This window comes from Geotrypetes seraphini, chromosome 6, assembly GCF_902459505.1.
Source record: "Geotrypetes seraphini chromosome 6, aGeoSer1.1, whole genome shotgun sequence".
Taxonomy (NCBI): Eukaryota; Metazoa; Chordata; class Amphibia; order Gymnophiona; family Dermophiidae; genus Geotrypetes; species Geotrypetes seraphini.
In genome coordinates, this window is record NC_047089.1 from 185,122,963 (window position 1) to 185,140,439 (window position 17,477).

General features: G+C 45.6%; 1 protein-coding gene across 3 annotated transcripts in view; it reads left to right on the plus strand.

Moving 5' to 3' along the window:
- Positions 1–787: 787 nt before the first annotated feature.
- SLC20A1 (solute carrier family 20 member 1) overlaps positions 788–17,477 on the plus strand; it is a 140,606-nt gene continuing 123,916 nt past the window's right edge. Inside the window, exons 1-2 of one of the 3 annotated variants that reach the window (XM_033949292.1) lie at positions 788–1,194; positions 1,493–1,561. The gene's annotated coding sequence lies outside the window, so the exon portion shown is untranslated. Of the gene's footprint in view, positions 1,195–1,492; positions 1,562–2,253; positions 2,317–17,477 lie in introns of all 3 variants that reach the window. The other 2 variants (XM_033949293.1, XM_033949291.1) reach the window with 2 other exon arrangements.

Consider the following 17,477-nt stretch of genomic DNA (forward strand, 5'->3'; position numbering starts at 1 on the left):
ACACTTACAGACCATATCACAGCACAGCACATAAAGTCCCAGTATTGGCAACTACAGTAGCTCATCTGCATGCCACTCCCACAGAGGACATTTGCAAGGTAGCCACTTGGTCCTCCATCCATACCTTCACATCCCACTATTGCCTGAAGAGGTATTCCAGCTGGGTTAGCTGGTAGCCAACCAGTTCTACACAATTTATTATCCTCTTAGAAGCCAACTTCCCTCCATCCCTCTGGATCTCACCAGGCTCATAATCCTTTCCTGTAACCCTCTTCTCAGGGGTATGACTCTGGCAGCTAGGGAGTCCCACACGTGAAGTCTGCCTGCAAGTCCTAGAATAAAGCACACTTACCCGTAATACCTGCTACAGGTAACTGTCCTGTACCGTTTTAAACCTAACAATCGTCTCTTACCAAGACGACCACACATACACACAACTGTGTCAGTTTATGCACAGCTCTTCAAAACACAGGACGTGCGATACTGCGGAAGGTTGAGGTCACAGGCCAGCTGCAAGCGGTTTAGAAAAAAATGTTTTTAGCAACCGATGACACAAGGATAAACAAACCTCCCCCTATTCTCCCCTCCCCACTTTGAGCCGGAACCACTGCCGCAGCCTCAAGTTGGTGCTGCAGGTAGGCGGTACCAGACAAGCTAGCCATTGACGTAATCAGAACGGGAATCGGGAAGGCAACGTTAAAAAAAAAAAAAAAAAAGAGGGCGGGGGGGCTACCGAATCCCATTTCTAGCCAATGCCTAGTCACGCTGCAACAGCGTGGTCGCAAAGGGAGATGGGGGTTGGGGGACTTAGAAGGCTCTATGAAAGCGTAACGTTCCCCCTCCCTCCCAATAAAACAAATAAGTGTATGATGCACATACGTATTTGAAAGGATATATAATTTGTGTATTTACGCTTCAATATCGTTTTAAAGCGTCTTCCTCTTTTTTTGCTGTCTGTTAAAAGAAATGAACAGAAGACGTTTTCTAAGCTTCACATTAGACAAAGGTCCAAACGCTGACCGCCCAATCACTAAGCATGCGGAGACCATCCTCCCCTGACTGAAGAACTGTCACGTGGTGTTCCAACTGATATAAGTCGGTGGCAGCAGTTCTTTTATCAGATTATGGTTTCCGCTGCGCGTACGCTTTTATTTTGCATAACAGACTGCTGCAAGAGGATTAAAAATAAAATTGGTAAGTTTGGCATCTTAATTAACAATTTTTAATTTTAATTCAAAGAAGGAGAAATGTATTTTATTGTTTCTTTGTATTTACTTTTTGTTAAATAAAATAACTATAGTAATAGTAGCAGCAGCAATATTTAAGGTGTGATTATTTTAGCGTTTTTCGTTGTTTTCCCCATCGCTGAGCGAGTAGTGTGTTTTTGCGTCCACACGCGCGCGCGCGCTCTTACCGGTTTGCTGATTGCTTCGCCCGCGCGCGCCTTTTTTTTTTTTTTTTTTCTTCATTTTTTTATTTATTTAATTTCTAGCCGGATCCGGTTTCTTGACTAGAGTAAGCGTGTTCGGCGAGGTTTGTACTGACTTTCATTGAATATTTGGTAAGTAAAATATGAGTTTAGTTATTTGTGTGACGTTTAGCGCGTTATATATATATATATATATATTAAAAAAAAAAAAAAAAGCCTGAGGCTTGCGAAGATTCTCTGGTTCATTTTTGTGTTTCTATTTTTTCTTTGCTTTTTGTATTTAGGGCAGTTTGTAAAAATCTCTTATTCGTACGTTATGACATGGTAATAACCTTGCTTATGTAAAATAGGTATTTTGGACGTGAGGCGCTAAGGTTGTCGTCGCCCCTCGATTTTTGCTTCCTACCCACGTGGACCGTTCTTATTTAAGGTCTAGTTTATAGCTAAACTGGGGTTAATCGTAAAATGAATGAATTAAATGGCGAAGCAGAATTTCTGACTTATGATGGTGTGAAGTGTTAATGTTTATATACATTCTTCGTTTTTCTAGTTTGAGGGGAAAAAACGTGATTTGGTAACCAGTTGTATAGGTTCTTTTTACATATAAGCACCCCCTACTGTGTAAAGAGGTGAAAATGGGTCACTTTTTAGCTTAAATGGCTGTCTCGAGCAAGATATAAGCTACATCTTTAATGATTTGTTTTAATAGTCTGGTTTTATTTGAATGTGGTTGAGATTCCCTTTCTAGTCTCATTCGAAGGAAAAATAATTTGGATTTTTCTGAATAGAAAATACATCATTCAGAATCAATCTCTCATTCCTAGGTATGGGAAGTAAGGGTATCCCAACTTGCAGATAGGCACGAGGATGTGTGGCTAAATCTACAGGTAAATATATTTGGTTGGCATATATTTGGGGGGGGGGGGGGGGAGGAAGCTTGGGACGGAATACTGCTTTATAGCCGTGATTGGCAAGTGCAAGTTCGATGTTTAGCGGAAGACCGGGTAAATCAAAGAAGTCTTGTTAAAAACCAATGTTCCTCGAACCCAGCTTAGTGTCTGACTTTGTCTACTCTGGATCATACGTTCTGGACAGATCCAAACGATCGTCTTTATATCTAATTTTAAGGGATCTTTCATATTTCCTGTGATGCTATTGAATCTGGCAGGACTTTCCCTAATATGTAAAAACAATTGCAGTGGTTCTCAACTTTTTTTTTTCTCTCTCCTGACATGCAAAATTGAAATCCACAGCTGAACAAAATCTGTTAAATATAAATTATTCTTACACAGAATTTACCTGCGTGAGGAATCTGGGACTGATAAGTTAATTTTTCAATACAGTATTTAAATGTTAGGCAAATTAACAAATCATCCAAAAAAACCTTTTTATCCATTTTAGAGTATGCATAGCAAAGGGTTGAGATGTATTCCCCCTTACAGTTTATATATGAGCAGCCATAAATTTTGTCTATTTCTGGCAATGGTTTTTGTTTGGGTACACCCCCACTTCCCATAATAAGGTAGGACATAATCAAATGTTTTCAGTGCCCCCTTTTTTGGCTCCCCATCTCTGTAAGCACCCTCTCTGGTGGTTTGATAGGATCTGCTGAGACAGAAACAATGCTTATTTGCTTCTGCCTCTGTGGCTTTGCTGAATTCAATATGGTTGCTGTGCCATCTTACAAAGTCATATACTACACTAACTACAGCAACCCTCTAGCAATACTGTGAGACTACAGCCAGAGATTGTAACCATCATTGGTTGTGGTATGGCCATGGGCAGAAACAAGTGTGCTTTGTTCCTGTCCCATTGGATCCCATTATACCAGTTGCCCTTAACCTTTCTTCTGTTGTGATACACCTGACTGTGACCCATTGAACAAAGCACGCCTAAATATTGTTTAACTGAAAGTTTTAGTATGAATTTGCCTGTCCCATATTAAAAAACTGTATGCAACATATTAGTCCCAGATTTCTCACTTTTAATAAATCAAAACAAATGTATATTCAAATTCTAGTGTTAACTTATATACTCAAATATAACTCGAGACCCTAATTTCCTCCCAAAAAGGAGGAAAAATGGTTGAATATAATGGTTGAATGGTTAAATATAAGTTGGGCGGCTTAATATTCAAGTGCCCTGCCAGGATCTGTACCCTGTTCCCTTGCCTCCCTCCCCTGTCAGGCTCTGCATCCAGCCCCCCCCCCCCCCCCCGCCTTGTCTGTTGTACCTTCTCTGCTGATCCCTGGTGGTCCAGAGGTGCAGCGGGCAGGAGCAAGCGTTCTGTGCTCCTGCCCTGCTGCTAACCCAGTCAGTTGCTGCTGTGGCCGCTGCGAGTTTTGGTTTCTTCAGCTGCTGAGTGGCACTGAGCAGGAGCATGCTTTGGCGCTGCTGCTCAGTGTTGAGCGGCTTCCTGACTGGCTCCTGCGAATTCTCACGAGAATTTGTGGGAGCCAGTCAGAAAGCCGCTCGGCGCCAAAGCGCACTCCTGCTCGGTGCCGCTCAACGGCTGATGAAACCAGAATTCATGGCAGCGACTGACCGACTGGGTTAGCAGCAGGGCAGGAGCACAGAAATCTTGCTCCTGCCCGCTGCACCTCTGGACCACCAGGGATCGGCAGAGCAGGTATGACAGACGGGGCAAGGATATAAACTGTGATCCCCATTTTTGGGTCCAAAAATCCCAATTTATATATTAGAGTATATATAGTACATCAGTAAAAGCAGAGAAACAAAAGGAGCTAGGTAAGAACCATCTTGAGAGAAAACATAATAGGAAAGTGGGTTGGATTTTCAATAATGACCAGAGGGTAAATTTCCAAGTTTATTGAAGTCTTCAGAAAGCAGACCCAACAGGAGACTGTTTTTGACTTCTAACACTTGTGGCAGGGGTCATACATTCTGATTGGTCTTTTAATACGCTTGATTGTTAAATTTATTAATAGGGCTGCTGAGTGAGAGACAGTGGTCTAAATGAGATCTTGGTGGTAACATTAATTCTTTGGTGGAGCATGGAAGAATAAAAAGATATCTCATTTAGATCATTGTCTTAGTGGCCTGTTAAACTTGATCAACGGTTAAGCATACGAAAGGTGCATTCAGAATGTATGTCCCCTGACACAGGTGTTAGAAGCTGAAATACAACACCTGTCAAGTCTGGTTCCTTATGAAGATTTACAACACCTGTCAAAAGTCTGGTTCCTTATGAAGATTTCAATAAACTAGAAAACTTACCCAAGTCCTTCACTTCACTCCATATTCCTATTACTTCAAAATCCCTTTTACTGCCAAATACCTTGAAGCAACACAAACTACTCAAACTTATAGCAGACCTGCAACACATTTTCAGTTGGGACTGGAGGCAGCTGTTAAGGGGGGGCAGTGGGAAAGCAGAAATAGGGACCAGTTATGGGGATTTCAAGAACCTGATTCTAAAGATTGCTGGTCTTCCCAGCTTGCAGGCAACTGATGGATGTAAAGGAAACACTGGCTTGCTGTTTACACGAAATGATTTTGTGACACACTTTCAACCTGTTGGGGACACAATGCATGATGGGCTAAATAGCAGCCAGTCTTGGTTCCATTGTATAGTGGCAAGCATTATCCTGTCTTTGGCAAATAAAAAAGACGTGGTTTATTTCTGTCCATTTTTATTTGCCAATGAGGGGGGAAATGTTGATGTTTATTCTGTTAATGACTACCCCTCTATAATATATATTCAGATTCTAGTTTCACCTTAGTGACAAAATCCTAGTACTGTAGTGCCAGATACTAACATAACTGTAAATGAGCTTCTGAGAAACTAGGCAGCAAACAGAACCTATGGAGAACAGATCTGTAACATTTCCAGTTGGGGTTGGTGGCAGCAGTTAACATTGGGGGAAATAAAAACCCTATAACTAGTCACTATTTTTAAGTACCTGCCTCTGGGTTTGTCACCCCAGGTTGCATGCACAGTTGGTTAAGGAAAGCACGGAGTTGATGACAGGCCCTTAGGGGTAACACCAGTGTGTCCTAATATAATGATTGAGAACTATTGGAGTAGGTAAGAGTGCATATGGGATGCTTTGACAGGAATCTTCCCATCACCAAGTTAAAATTGTCTTAACAGGGTTTTCCAAACAGGGGGTGAGTGGCAACCAATAATTGATTGCCTTTTATTTCCCTAATTGAGTAATGGTTAAATCACTATAAATTCCGGTCGTGGACACTTGGATTGCGCTACCGGAGGAAGTGATCAGGCAGAGTACGGTACAGGGATTCAAACAGGGATTGGACGGATTCCTGAGGGATAAAGGGATCGTGGGATACTGAGAGAGGTGCTGGGATGTAACACAAGTTTAGAAAGCCAACCAGGTCGTGCATGTGCAAGACCGGAGGGTTAGGACTTCGATGGGAAGATAGGACTTCAATGAGAAACCAAGGTGGCAAGGGGGCCCCTTCTGGTGATTCAGACAGGTCGTGACCTGTTTGGGCCGCCGCGGGAGCGGACTGCTGGGCAGGATGGACCTATGGTCTGACCTGGTGGAGGCACTGCTTATGTTCTTATCACATATGTGGGAAAGCTAATAGGATATACCGTATATTAAATTTTGGAGAAATCAATTTATTTTGGCCTAGTTGGATGACGAATCTAGATTGTATTAACTCGGAAGATACTGCTCTAAGCAGATTACTAGTGTGAGCTTTATTATCCTTAAACCTACAAGTACAGTATAGCCGACATGCTATTTTATATCTTGGGGCAGATGTTCAAAAGCATACCGTTTGAGTAAGGCTGATCCAGATTCTATTAACTTGGAAACTACTAAGCCAAACAGATTACTAGTATGAGCTCTACTATCACCTTGGGTTTTGGCTAGGTACTAGTGACCTGGATTGGCCACCGTGTGAACGGGCTACTGGGCTTGATGGACCATTGGTCTGACCCAGTAAGCGCTATTCTTATGTTCTTATCCTTAAACCTACAAGTACAGTATAGCTAACATCGTATTTTCTATTTCGGGGCATATGTTTGAAAGCATACTGTTTTGAATAAGGCTGGTTGTAGCCAGTCCTAGCTTAGAATAACTGTTGCCTCTAATGCTCAAAAGGATTCTTGGTGGCTTTTACTTATACTTATGCGGTATACAAACCTAAGGATTAGATTAGATTACATTATAGCAGTACCAGCTGCAGAGAATCAATCCTATGTTAACATATTACAAAAAGCTCATTAGTATTAAAATGAGCACTCTGTGTAATGCACAGCAAGGACAAAAGAAGTTATCCTGCCGTTGTATCGGGCGATGTGCGTCCGCATCTGGAGTACTGCGTCCAATATTGGTCGCCGTACCTTAAGAAGGATATGGCGATACTCGAGAGGTTTCAGAGGAGAGCGACATGACTGATAAAAGGTATGGCAAACCTTTCATACGCTGAGAGATTGGAAATACTGGGTCTCTTTTCCCTGGAGAAGAGGAGACTTAGAGGGTATATGATAGAGACTTACAAGATCATGAAGGGCATAGAGAGAGTAGAGAGGGACAGATTCTTCAAACTTTTGAAAAATAAGAGGGCATTCGGAAAAGTTGAAAGGGGACAGATTCAAAACGAATGCTAGGAAGTTCTTCTTTACCCAACATGTGGTGGACACTTGGAATGCGCTTCCAGAGGGCGTAATAGGGCAGAGTACGGTACTGGGGTTCAAGAAAGGATTGGACAATTTCCTGCTGGAAAAAGGGATAGAGCGGTACAGATAGAGGATTACTGCACAGGTCCTGGACCTGTTGGGCCGCTGCGTGAGCGGACTGCTGGGCACGATGGACCTCTGGTCTGACCCAGCAGAGGCATTGCTTATGTTCTTATCTATCTTTATTATCCAACTTTTACGGCAGGTCTCTGTGCCTGAGTGTTGATTGGTTCATACACTGACAGGAAAGTAAAAAGTAGAGAACTCAGACCTGCAAATGTCCCTGAAACCCCCAACCTCCCCCACCCCTCCTGAAGCTACAACGGATGCTGCAGCCCTTGAGCTCTAAGGTTTGTCCCAATCCTCCCCTCGACCTCCAAAAATGGCCCTTGTGGTCTAGTGGAAGACCTAAAACTGCCCCGGAGCCCCTGCCTGCTGAGCTCCCAAAAGAAAACCTTGGTGCTCTAGTGGGCTGGGCCTGGCTGGGGCTCCCAGCTCAAGAACTCTTCCCCCCCACCTGGCTGTATGGCTCAAGCCCCCCCGCCATCCCGGTACCTTATTTTGAAGACTGGCAGGAGCGATGCCCACTTATTCAGAATGGTGGCCCTGCCCTTGCCTTATGCATACCGGGATACGTTTGGAGGGACCTAAATACCATATAAGGAGTTTCTCTTTATATGATATTTAGGCCCCTCTCAGTACATCCTGCTATTTTGAAAAGGTAGGCCATGAAGCAGGGGGAAGATGGGAATTACGTGGAAGCAGATTCAGATAAAGCCGAACTACTGAACGAATACTTCTGCTCTGTCTTCACTTGCGAGGCACCAGGACACGGTCCTCAGTTAGAGGCTAAGTCAAGTGCGAACGACCCGTTTCAGAATTTTGAGTTCACACCAGGTGAAGTTTACAGTGAACTGTCAAGACTAAAGGTAAATAAAGCCATGGGACCAGACAATCTGCACCCAAGAGTGCTCAAAGAGTTGTGCGATGTCCTGGCGATACCGCTAGCTGCACTCTTCAATCTCTCCCTAAGCACGGGGAGAGTACCCTTGGACTGGAAAACAGCTAACGTCATTCCTCTACACAAAAAGAGTTGCAGGGCAGAGGCTGCGAATTACAGGCCTGTGAGTCTCACATCAATAGTGTGTAAACTCATGGAAACTTTAATTAAACGCAAATTAGACACGATCCTGTCTGAGGGAAATCTACGGGATCCCAATCAACATGGATTCACCGGGGGTAGGTCCTGCCAATCTAATCTCATCAGCTTCTTTGACTGGGTGACAAGGAAGCTAGACTTGGGAGAGTCTATGGACATCGTGTACCTGGATTTCAGTAAAGCATTTGATAGCGTCCCACACCGCAGGCTGTTGAGCAAAATGAAATCGATGGGGTTAGGAGAAACACTAACTACTTGGGTCAATGATTGGCTAAGTGGAAGACTTCAAAGGGTAATGGTTAACGGTACCCTCTCTAAAACATCGGAGGTGACCAGCGGAGTACCGCAGGGTTCAGTCCTGGGCCCACTCCTTTTCAACATATTCATAGGGGATCTGACTCAGGGGCTTCAGGGTAAAATAACATTATTCGCCGACGACGCTAAACTATGCAATATAGTAAGGGAATGTACTTTACAGGATAGTATGGCACAGGACCTGCTTACATTGGAAAGATGGTCCTCGACCTGGCAGTTGGGCTTTAACGCTGGGAAATGTAAGGTTATGCACCTCGGTAGCGGTAATCCATGCAGAAATTACACCTTGAATGGAGAAACTTTAACTTGTACTTCGGCGGAAGGAGACCTAGGAGTAATCATCAGTGCAGACATGAAAAATGCCAATCAAGTGGAGAAGGCTTCATCTAAAGCAAGGCAGATGATGGGATGTATCAGTAGAAGCTTTGTCAGCAAGAAGCCTGAAGTCATAATGCCATTGTACAGAACCATGGTGAGACCTCATCTGGAATACTGTGTACAATTCTGGAGGCCACATTACCGTAAAGATGTGCTTAGAATCGAATCGGTTCAACGGATGGCCACCAGGAGGATCTCGGGGCTAAAGGGTCTCTCGTACGAGGAGAGACTAAACAAACTACAGCTCTACACTCTAGAAGAACGTAGGGAGAGAAGAGACATGATTGAGACATTTAAATACATCACGGGACGTATCGAGGTGGAAGATGATATCTTCTTTCTCAGGGGACCCTCTGCCACTAGAGGGCATGCGCTCAAACTCAGAGGCGGGAAATTTCATAGCGACATCAGGAAGTATTTCTTCACAGAAAGAGTGGTTGACCGTTGGAATGAGCTTCCAGCGCAGGTGATCGAGGCCAGCAGCGTGCTGGACTTTAAGAATAAATGGGATACCTATGTGGGATCCCTACGAGGGTCGAACTGGAATATCGGTCGCTAGGTATTGACTTAAGAGGATGGGTCAGTAGGGTGGGCAGACTTGATGGGCTATAGCCCTTTTCTGCCGTCATCTTCTATGTTTCTATGTTTCTATGAAGTGGGCATTCTTATTGCTGGCCTTCAAAATAAGGTGTAGAGTAGGGAGGGTCCTTGAGCTGGGGGAGTCCATCCCACTAGACCACCAGGGGTTTTTTTAGATGAGAGGGGGGAATTGGTGGGGCTATTTGTTTGTTTGTTTGTTTTTTTTGGGGGGTAAGGGAGGCAGAGGGGGTTGGGCCAAAATTTCCTGGGACATTCTCAAACCAAACACAAGCAAAAAATCCAACAGAGCTGCAGTGATATGTTGAACAATGAAAAAAGGGAAAAACTGCAGGAATGGTCTATAAGATGCCAAGTCTTTAATCAATAAACATAAATATGAACAAAAAACCATTTGTATCCAACATATGGTTCAAGAGGTAGATAAACCAGGACTCGATAACGGTCCGTGTTTCGATGAAACACTCCTTCATCAGGGGTCTAAAGTACCATATAGATAACAACTGGAAATAGTGGTTGGGTGAGCGACTAGGCGAGCAGAGTATGCTCCTCCGTAGTGCAAAATCAAAGTGAAAGTAAAAGGATGCCGTGGGAAAAGGCAAAGATAAAATTTTAAAAAGTCGTCACGTGGTTAAAAATTTTATCTTTGCCCTTTCCCGCGGCGTCCTTTTACTTTCGTTTTGAATTTGCACTGCGGAGGAGCATACTCTACTTACCTAGTCACTTACCCAACTGCTATTTCTAGACATTCTCAAAACCAACAGCGTGCATGTAATTTGTATGCCATTAGTGTTGAGCATCTGTTGCTAAAATTAGGCTGGTGTTTCTCCGGTGCTGTAACTTTACAGATCTGGAGTTTTAAGCTTATCCCAGGACAAGCAGGCAGTATATTCTCTATATGTGGGTGACATCGTCCACGGAGCCCCATCGCGGACAGCTTTTCCATCAGACTTGATTGAAGATCTTAAAGTTTGCTAGTGCTGCACCACTAGAAGGCGCGTCTCCTCAACGTGGTGCTCAGTTCTTAGTTTTCCGTGGAGCCAGAAAGCCCTGTTTCTCTTCTCTGCGAATCTAAGTGCTTTTCTTGCACCGCGGCTTCTTTTATTGTTTTATCTGGAGTCGCTGTGCCGCATCTTTTCTACTTTTCCATCGGCTTTTTTTTTTTTTTTTTTTAAAGAAAAATCAGTTTCAAGTCACATGGAGGAAGGACTACAATGTAAGTTAACTTCTTTCATCTGATTCCTTTTTTTTTTTTAATGTACTTACCTAGATTAAATTCACACAAAATACATAAGTTTTGCCCAGTTTACTGGGTCTGCAGGAATCGGAATGTTTTTTTTAATTTTATAAACACCTGAGATCAATCATCAGACTTAACCATCTGGCAAAAGGAATGTTTTTCAGACCTCCTTAATTTTCTATCATGTATATCCTATATCGTCTAATATACCGTGTTCTTCAACCTTTTGCCACTTATGGACCAGTGGAAATAAAATAATTATTTTGTGGACCGGCACCGGTCTGCAGACCGGCAGTTGAAGAACACTGGGCTGTCGTGCCCAATCTCCACCCTAGACCCCGCCCCCATAATAGTACTAATTGTAACACCATTTTTTCCATTCATTTTTCATATATACACACAAAATAATTGTATTAACAACACATAATAGTTAACCACAAAATTAAAATACACAAAGCACACTATGCTTTTTAACATTCAATCCTACCAGAAAACAGATAACCCCATGCAAATGCAGGACCAAAAACTAAAAGTACAGTACTAATATTTACAAACAAACCCTAAGATGCAAGACTCTGCAAGCAGTACATCCCCAGAGGAAAAGAAACAAATGCATTTCTTCCTGAACAGACAAATCAATAACTAAAAAAAAAAAAAAAAAATCAATCGATCACTAAATAAAAAAAAAGAAAAGTATTTCCCCTACCGTTGTTGTCTCCCTCCATGTGTCTTGCCTTATCCCAGGACAAGCAGGCAGCATATTCTCACATGTGGGTGACGTCATCTACGGTGCCTTCTGGCCTGCCCCCCGGTGTACCGTATTTTCGCGGATATAACGCGTGCGTTATACGTGATTTTACGTACCGCGCATACCCCTCGCGCGTTATATGCCTGAGCGCGGTATACAAAAGTTTTTAAACATAGTTCCCACCCCGCCCGACGCCCGATTCACCCCCCCAGCAGGACCGCTCGCACCCCCACCCCGAACGACCGCTCGCACGCGCTCCCACCCGCACCCGCATCCACGATCGGAGCAAGAGGGAGCCCAAGCCCTCTTGCCCGGCCGACTCCCCGACGTCCGATACATCCCCCCCCGGCAGGACCACTCGCACCCTCACCCCGAAGGACCGCCGACTCCCCAACAATATCGGGCCAGGAGGGAGCCCAAACCCTCCTGGCCACGGCGACCCCCTAACCCCACCCCGCACTACATTACGGGCAGGAGGGATCCCAGGCCCTCCTGCCCTCGACGCAAACCCCCCCCCCCCCACGACCGCCCCCCCCCCCCAAGAACCTCTGCCCGTCCCCCAGCCGACCCGCGACCCCCCTGGCCGACCCCCACGACACCCCCACCCGCCTTCCCCGTACTTTGTGTAGTTGGGCCAGAAGGGAGCCCAAACCCTCCTGGCCACGGCGACCCCCTAACCCCACCCCGCACTACATTACGGGCAGGAGGGATCCCAGGCCCTCCTGCCCTCGACGCAAACCCCCCTCCCTCCAACGACCGCCCCCCCCCAAGAACCTCCGACCGACCCGCGACCCCCCTGGCCGACCCCCCCACCCCCCTTCCCCGTACCTTTGGAAGTTGGCCGGACAGACGGGAGCCAAACCCGCCTGTCCGGCAGGCAGCCAACGAAGGAATGAGGCCGGATTGGCCCATCCGTCCTAAAGCTCCGCCTACTGGTGGGGCCTAAGGCGCGTGGGCCAATCAGAATAGGCCCTGGAGCCTTAGGTCCCACCTGGGGGCGCGGCCTGAGGCACATGGGCCAAACCCGACCATGTGTCTCAGGCCGCGCCCCCAGGTGGGACCTAAGGCTCCAGGGCCTATTCTGATTGGCCCACGCGCCTTAGGCCCCACCAGTAGGCGGAGCTTTAGGACGGATGGGCCAATCCGGCCTCATTCCTTCGTTGGCTGCCTGCCGGACAGGCGGGTTTGGCTCCCGTCTGTCCGGCCAACTTCCAAAGGTACGGGGAAGGGGGGTGGGGGGGTCGGCCAGGGGGGTCGCGGGTCGGTCGGAGGTTCTTGGGGGGGGGGGGGCGGTCGTTGGAGGGAGGGGGGTTTGCGTCGAGGGCAGGAGGGCCTGGGATCCCTCCTGCCCGTAATGTAGTGCGGGGTGGGGTTAGGGGGTCGCCGTGGCCAGGAGGGTTTGGGCTCCCTTCTGGCCCAACTACACAAAATACGGGGAAGGCGGGTGGGGGTGTCGGGGGGGGTCGCGGGTCGGCTGGGGGACGGGCGGAGGTTCTTGGGGGGGGGGGGCGGTCGTTGGGGGGAGGGGGTTTGCGTCGAGGGCAGGAGGGCCTGGGATCCCTCCTGCCCGTAATGTAGTGCGGGGTGGGGTTAGGGGGTCGCCGTGGCCAGGAGGATTTGGGCTCCCTCCTGGCCCAATATTGTCGGGGAGTCGGCGGTCCTTCGGGGTGGGGGTGCGAGTGGTCCTGCCGAGGGGGGAGAAGAATCGGACGTCGAGGGGGGGCATCAGGCTTTCAGGATGGGGACAGGACTTCAAGGGGGGACAGGCAGACCTTCAAGGGGGGACAGGCAGACCTTCAAGGGGGGACAGGCAGACCTTCAAGGGGGGACAGGCAGACCTTCAAGGGGGGACAGGCAGACCTTCAAGGGGGGACAGGCACGGAGAGGCGGGGCAGTGCACCGAAAGTCAGGGCGGGTGAACGGTGAGTCGGGGCAACCAGAGGAGAGTCGGGGCAGTGCACCGAAAGTCAGGGTGAGTCGGGGCAACCAGATGAGAGTCGGGGAGGGCGAAAGGAGAGTCGGGGTGGCCAGAGGAGAGTCGGGGAGAGCGAAAGGAGAGTCGGGGTGGCCAGAGGAGAGTCGGGCAGCATGCGCGTTATATGCCTGAGCGCGGTATAGAAAAGTTTTTGTACATATCATCGTGATTTCTGCGCGCTATACCCCTGTGCGCGTTTTACAATGGTGCGCGTTATATCCGCGAAAATACGGTAATCTTTGGGCTGGTCCACTGTGCGATCAATGTAGTGTCTTTGGGCCAACTCCCTGAGTGCTGCATTGCACAAAGCTGTGGGCAGCTCCTCATCTGGAAGCCTTCCTTCTGACGTTGTGACATCAGAGAGAAAGCTTCTGGTTCAGGCGCAGGCTGCGTATAGGAGCCTTTTCCCCACAGTTTTGTGCACTGCAGCACTCGGGGATCCGGCCCGAAGACGCTGCGTTGATCGCACCATGGACCAGCGACTGAAGAATGCTTTCTTGGGCCCATTGTTCGTGCTGGCCCTGTGGACCGGCACCAGTCCACGAACACTGATCTAATATACTGAAGTTGTGTGACTTGTCAAAAGAAGGAAAAACCATGAGTTATAGATTGCAGATATAAAGGGTATGAATATTAAGCTGTGTGCTACAAGATATTGCTTGGTGGGGCAGAAGAACTGTTTTGGCTTTCAAATAATGTGATCATTGCTTAAATGTTGGAAAGGTGATTGATTGTATTGATATTAGTGATGCAGGGAACTGAAATTACCTTATATTGTAAAAACACTTTGTTTTATTTGTTTTCTATTTGCTATAACACTTATCTTAATCTAGTCTTAAGTGGTTTACATAAAACGGGTTAAAATATCACCAAAAGAAACACCATGAAATTGTGACAGAAACACAATAAGCCAAAGAGAACACTGCACAACAAAGTTTTTGCTTCCTGAACACTGCTGGGTGTTTCTTATAGAATTTTGGGTGCTGATCATGAATATTACATCAAAAATTACCCATCACGTACCATTTCAGAGAAATCTTCAATTTTGTCGTGATTTTTTCTTATATTTGGATGCAAACAATTTTTTCTCCCATAAGTGTCTTATCAACAACGGTTTGTGCCGCCTGGGTATGTCCATGCATAAAATCTAGCCAGGTTGGAAGCTGTTTTATGGAAGATGACATCCTGGGCATGTCTGGGCAGGTCTGAACGAGCTTGCGCTGTCTCACCATGCTATAATGGTGGCTTCCATACACCGATCCTGCTCATTTGGTTAATATAGATAGTCCGTGTGTGTATATAGTATCAGTATAGTAAAGTATAGTAGCTGTAGCAATATAACAGTAAGTAAGCTTGATGCTATAGACGTTTTGGTGTCGGGCAATATGTCTCGTCGGTGTCGTAACAGCCGCGACACATTCTGCTATATCTGTGGGGAATATACACTTACGCCTCAGAGACGTTCGATGACTGCCCTTGTAAAGAAAGCCTATCATCTGTATTTTGGCTGCAAAATAGGTGATCAAGACAAGCAATGGGCGCCTCACATTTGCTGTGCGACATGTGCTGTTAGTCTGAGAGCCTGGCTCAGAGGTACTCGAAAGACGATGCCATTTGCTGTTCCGATGATATGGCGAGAACAGAAAGACCATGTGACGGACTGTTATTTCTGTTTGACTAATGTGTCTGGTTTCTCTGCCAAAAACAAGAAGTCAATTGAATATCCTAATCTGCCTTCAGCAATGAGACCCATGCCACATGATGACAGTCTTCCAGTTCCGAAACCACCAGAGGATTGGACCTTAGACGAACCAGATGAAGAAACTGCAGTGCAGGGTTCTAACAGTGACATTGACCCGGATTTTGAACCATCCTCATCAGGCGATCCACATCTGATAACACAGTCCGAATTGAACGATTTGGTCAGAGATTTGGGTCTGTCAAAAGCAAAAGCTGAGCTGCTAGGTTCGAGACTGCAGGAATGGTGTTTGCTATCACCAGGTACGAAAATTTCTGTGTTTCGAGACCGGCATCATGATATAACCAAATTTTTTGCACAAGTCGACAGTCTCTGTTTCTGTTGCGACATTGAAGGATTGTTCTCGGTCTTTGGTTGTGATCACAACCCGGAAGAGTGGCGTCTTTTCATTGATTCGTCAATGTTAAGCCTGAAAGCTGTTCTGTTGCACAATGGCAACGTTTATCCTTCAGTACCTGTTGGCTATGCAGCACATATGAAAGAAACATATGAGAATATGGAAATGTTACTAAAGTATGTCCAGTATACCAGGTATAACTGGAATATCTGTGGAGACCTCAAAGTCGTTGCTCTGTTACTAGGACTGCAGCTTGGCTATACAAAGTACTGCTGTTTCATCTGCGAATGGGACAGCCGAGACAGAGAGTCGCACTATTCTAGAAAGAACTGGCCACTCCGTAAAAAGTTAGTTCCAGGACAGAAAAATGTAGCACATGAATCGCTTGTTGACCCGACAAAGATATTTTTGCCTCCTCTTCACATTAAACTGGGACTCATGAAGAATTTTGTGAAAGCAATGAACAAGGAAGGGGAAGGTTTTCGTTATTTAAGACAGATGTTCCCAAGAATAACTGATGCCAAGATCAAAGAGGGTATTTTTGTTGGCCCCCAGATCAGACATGTTATGAGTGACAAGCGATTTGAAGATCTGTTAGTTGGGCCGGAAAAAATTGGCTGGAAAGCCTTGAAAGACGTTGTTGACAATTTTCTGGGCAATTACAGAGCCCCAAACTACATTCAGCTGGTAGACAAACTTCTCAAAGCATACAAGAGAATGAAGTGCAATATGTCACTCAAGATTCATTTCCTCCATTCACACTTGGACTTCTTCCCCGCAAATCTCGGTGCTGTGAGTGACGAGCACGGTGAAAGGTTTCATCAAGACATAGCTACGATGGAGAAACGATACCAGGGCAATTGGAATCCGTCAATGCTTGCCGACTATTGTTGGATGCTACAACGTGATGCACCAGATACTGAATATAAAAGAAACTCGGGAGCAAAACACTTTTAATTCTGTTTCATTTAGTCGCTTGTGCGAAACGTAAACTTGACTATATATTTTATTGTCAGTAAACATAAAAATGTCTATTTCTCATAGTTCTTACGTGATGCAGTAAAACCAAAACCATATTTGAGCATACCAAGTTGGTACCTGTCATAATCACCAAAAACTTTTCAGGAATCAAGACTTAACCAAAAAATTGTTGTGCAGTGGAATTAGAAGACTGCTCAGTTTCTATGTCACCCTATGTCAGACTAAGAACATTTTAAACCCAAAATTGGTTAGTTCAAAATAAGATGGGTCTTAAAATCGATAAAAAGATAATTCTTTATTTAAATCATGGCTTTCTACAGAGAGACTTATTTTTGCTGGTATAATCTTAATATTTAAAACCAGGTGAAGGTTTATTTTTTGAAAAATAACTTTTCAGATTAGTTTTTATAGCTATGTCAAAAAATTACTGATTTGGTTATACTATTTAGAAATACATAATTATGAAATTATTGTGAGGTGAAATATCTCCAGTTTAATAGGTTAAATCATTCATATTTTGTTATGTCCCTTCTGGATGCAGAACGCTAGGTGTTCAATCCCGTCCCACAATCCGGGAGTTGCAGAAATTCAAACACTTCTGAGCATATGCCCCTCCCACCTCAGAGAGTTAGAGCACCCTGTAGTTTTCAGTTTCTGCAAGCAATCCGTACAGAAGTCTTTTGGATTTGATGCAACTTTTTTTCTTATTTTTTCACTTAAAGTTAGTCTTTTTCTGTGGATTGAGTGCCTTGAGACCCCTTTGCGGTGGTCGTCTGTCAGGAAAGGACACAGTTCCGCAGGGCTGGACTGCTACTTCACTGAGAAACTTTGGATCTGTGGAGCCAGCCTGCTGTGTGCCACCCTTCCTGGACTTGGGGTCCATTC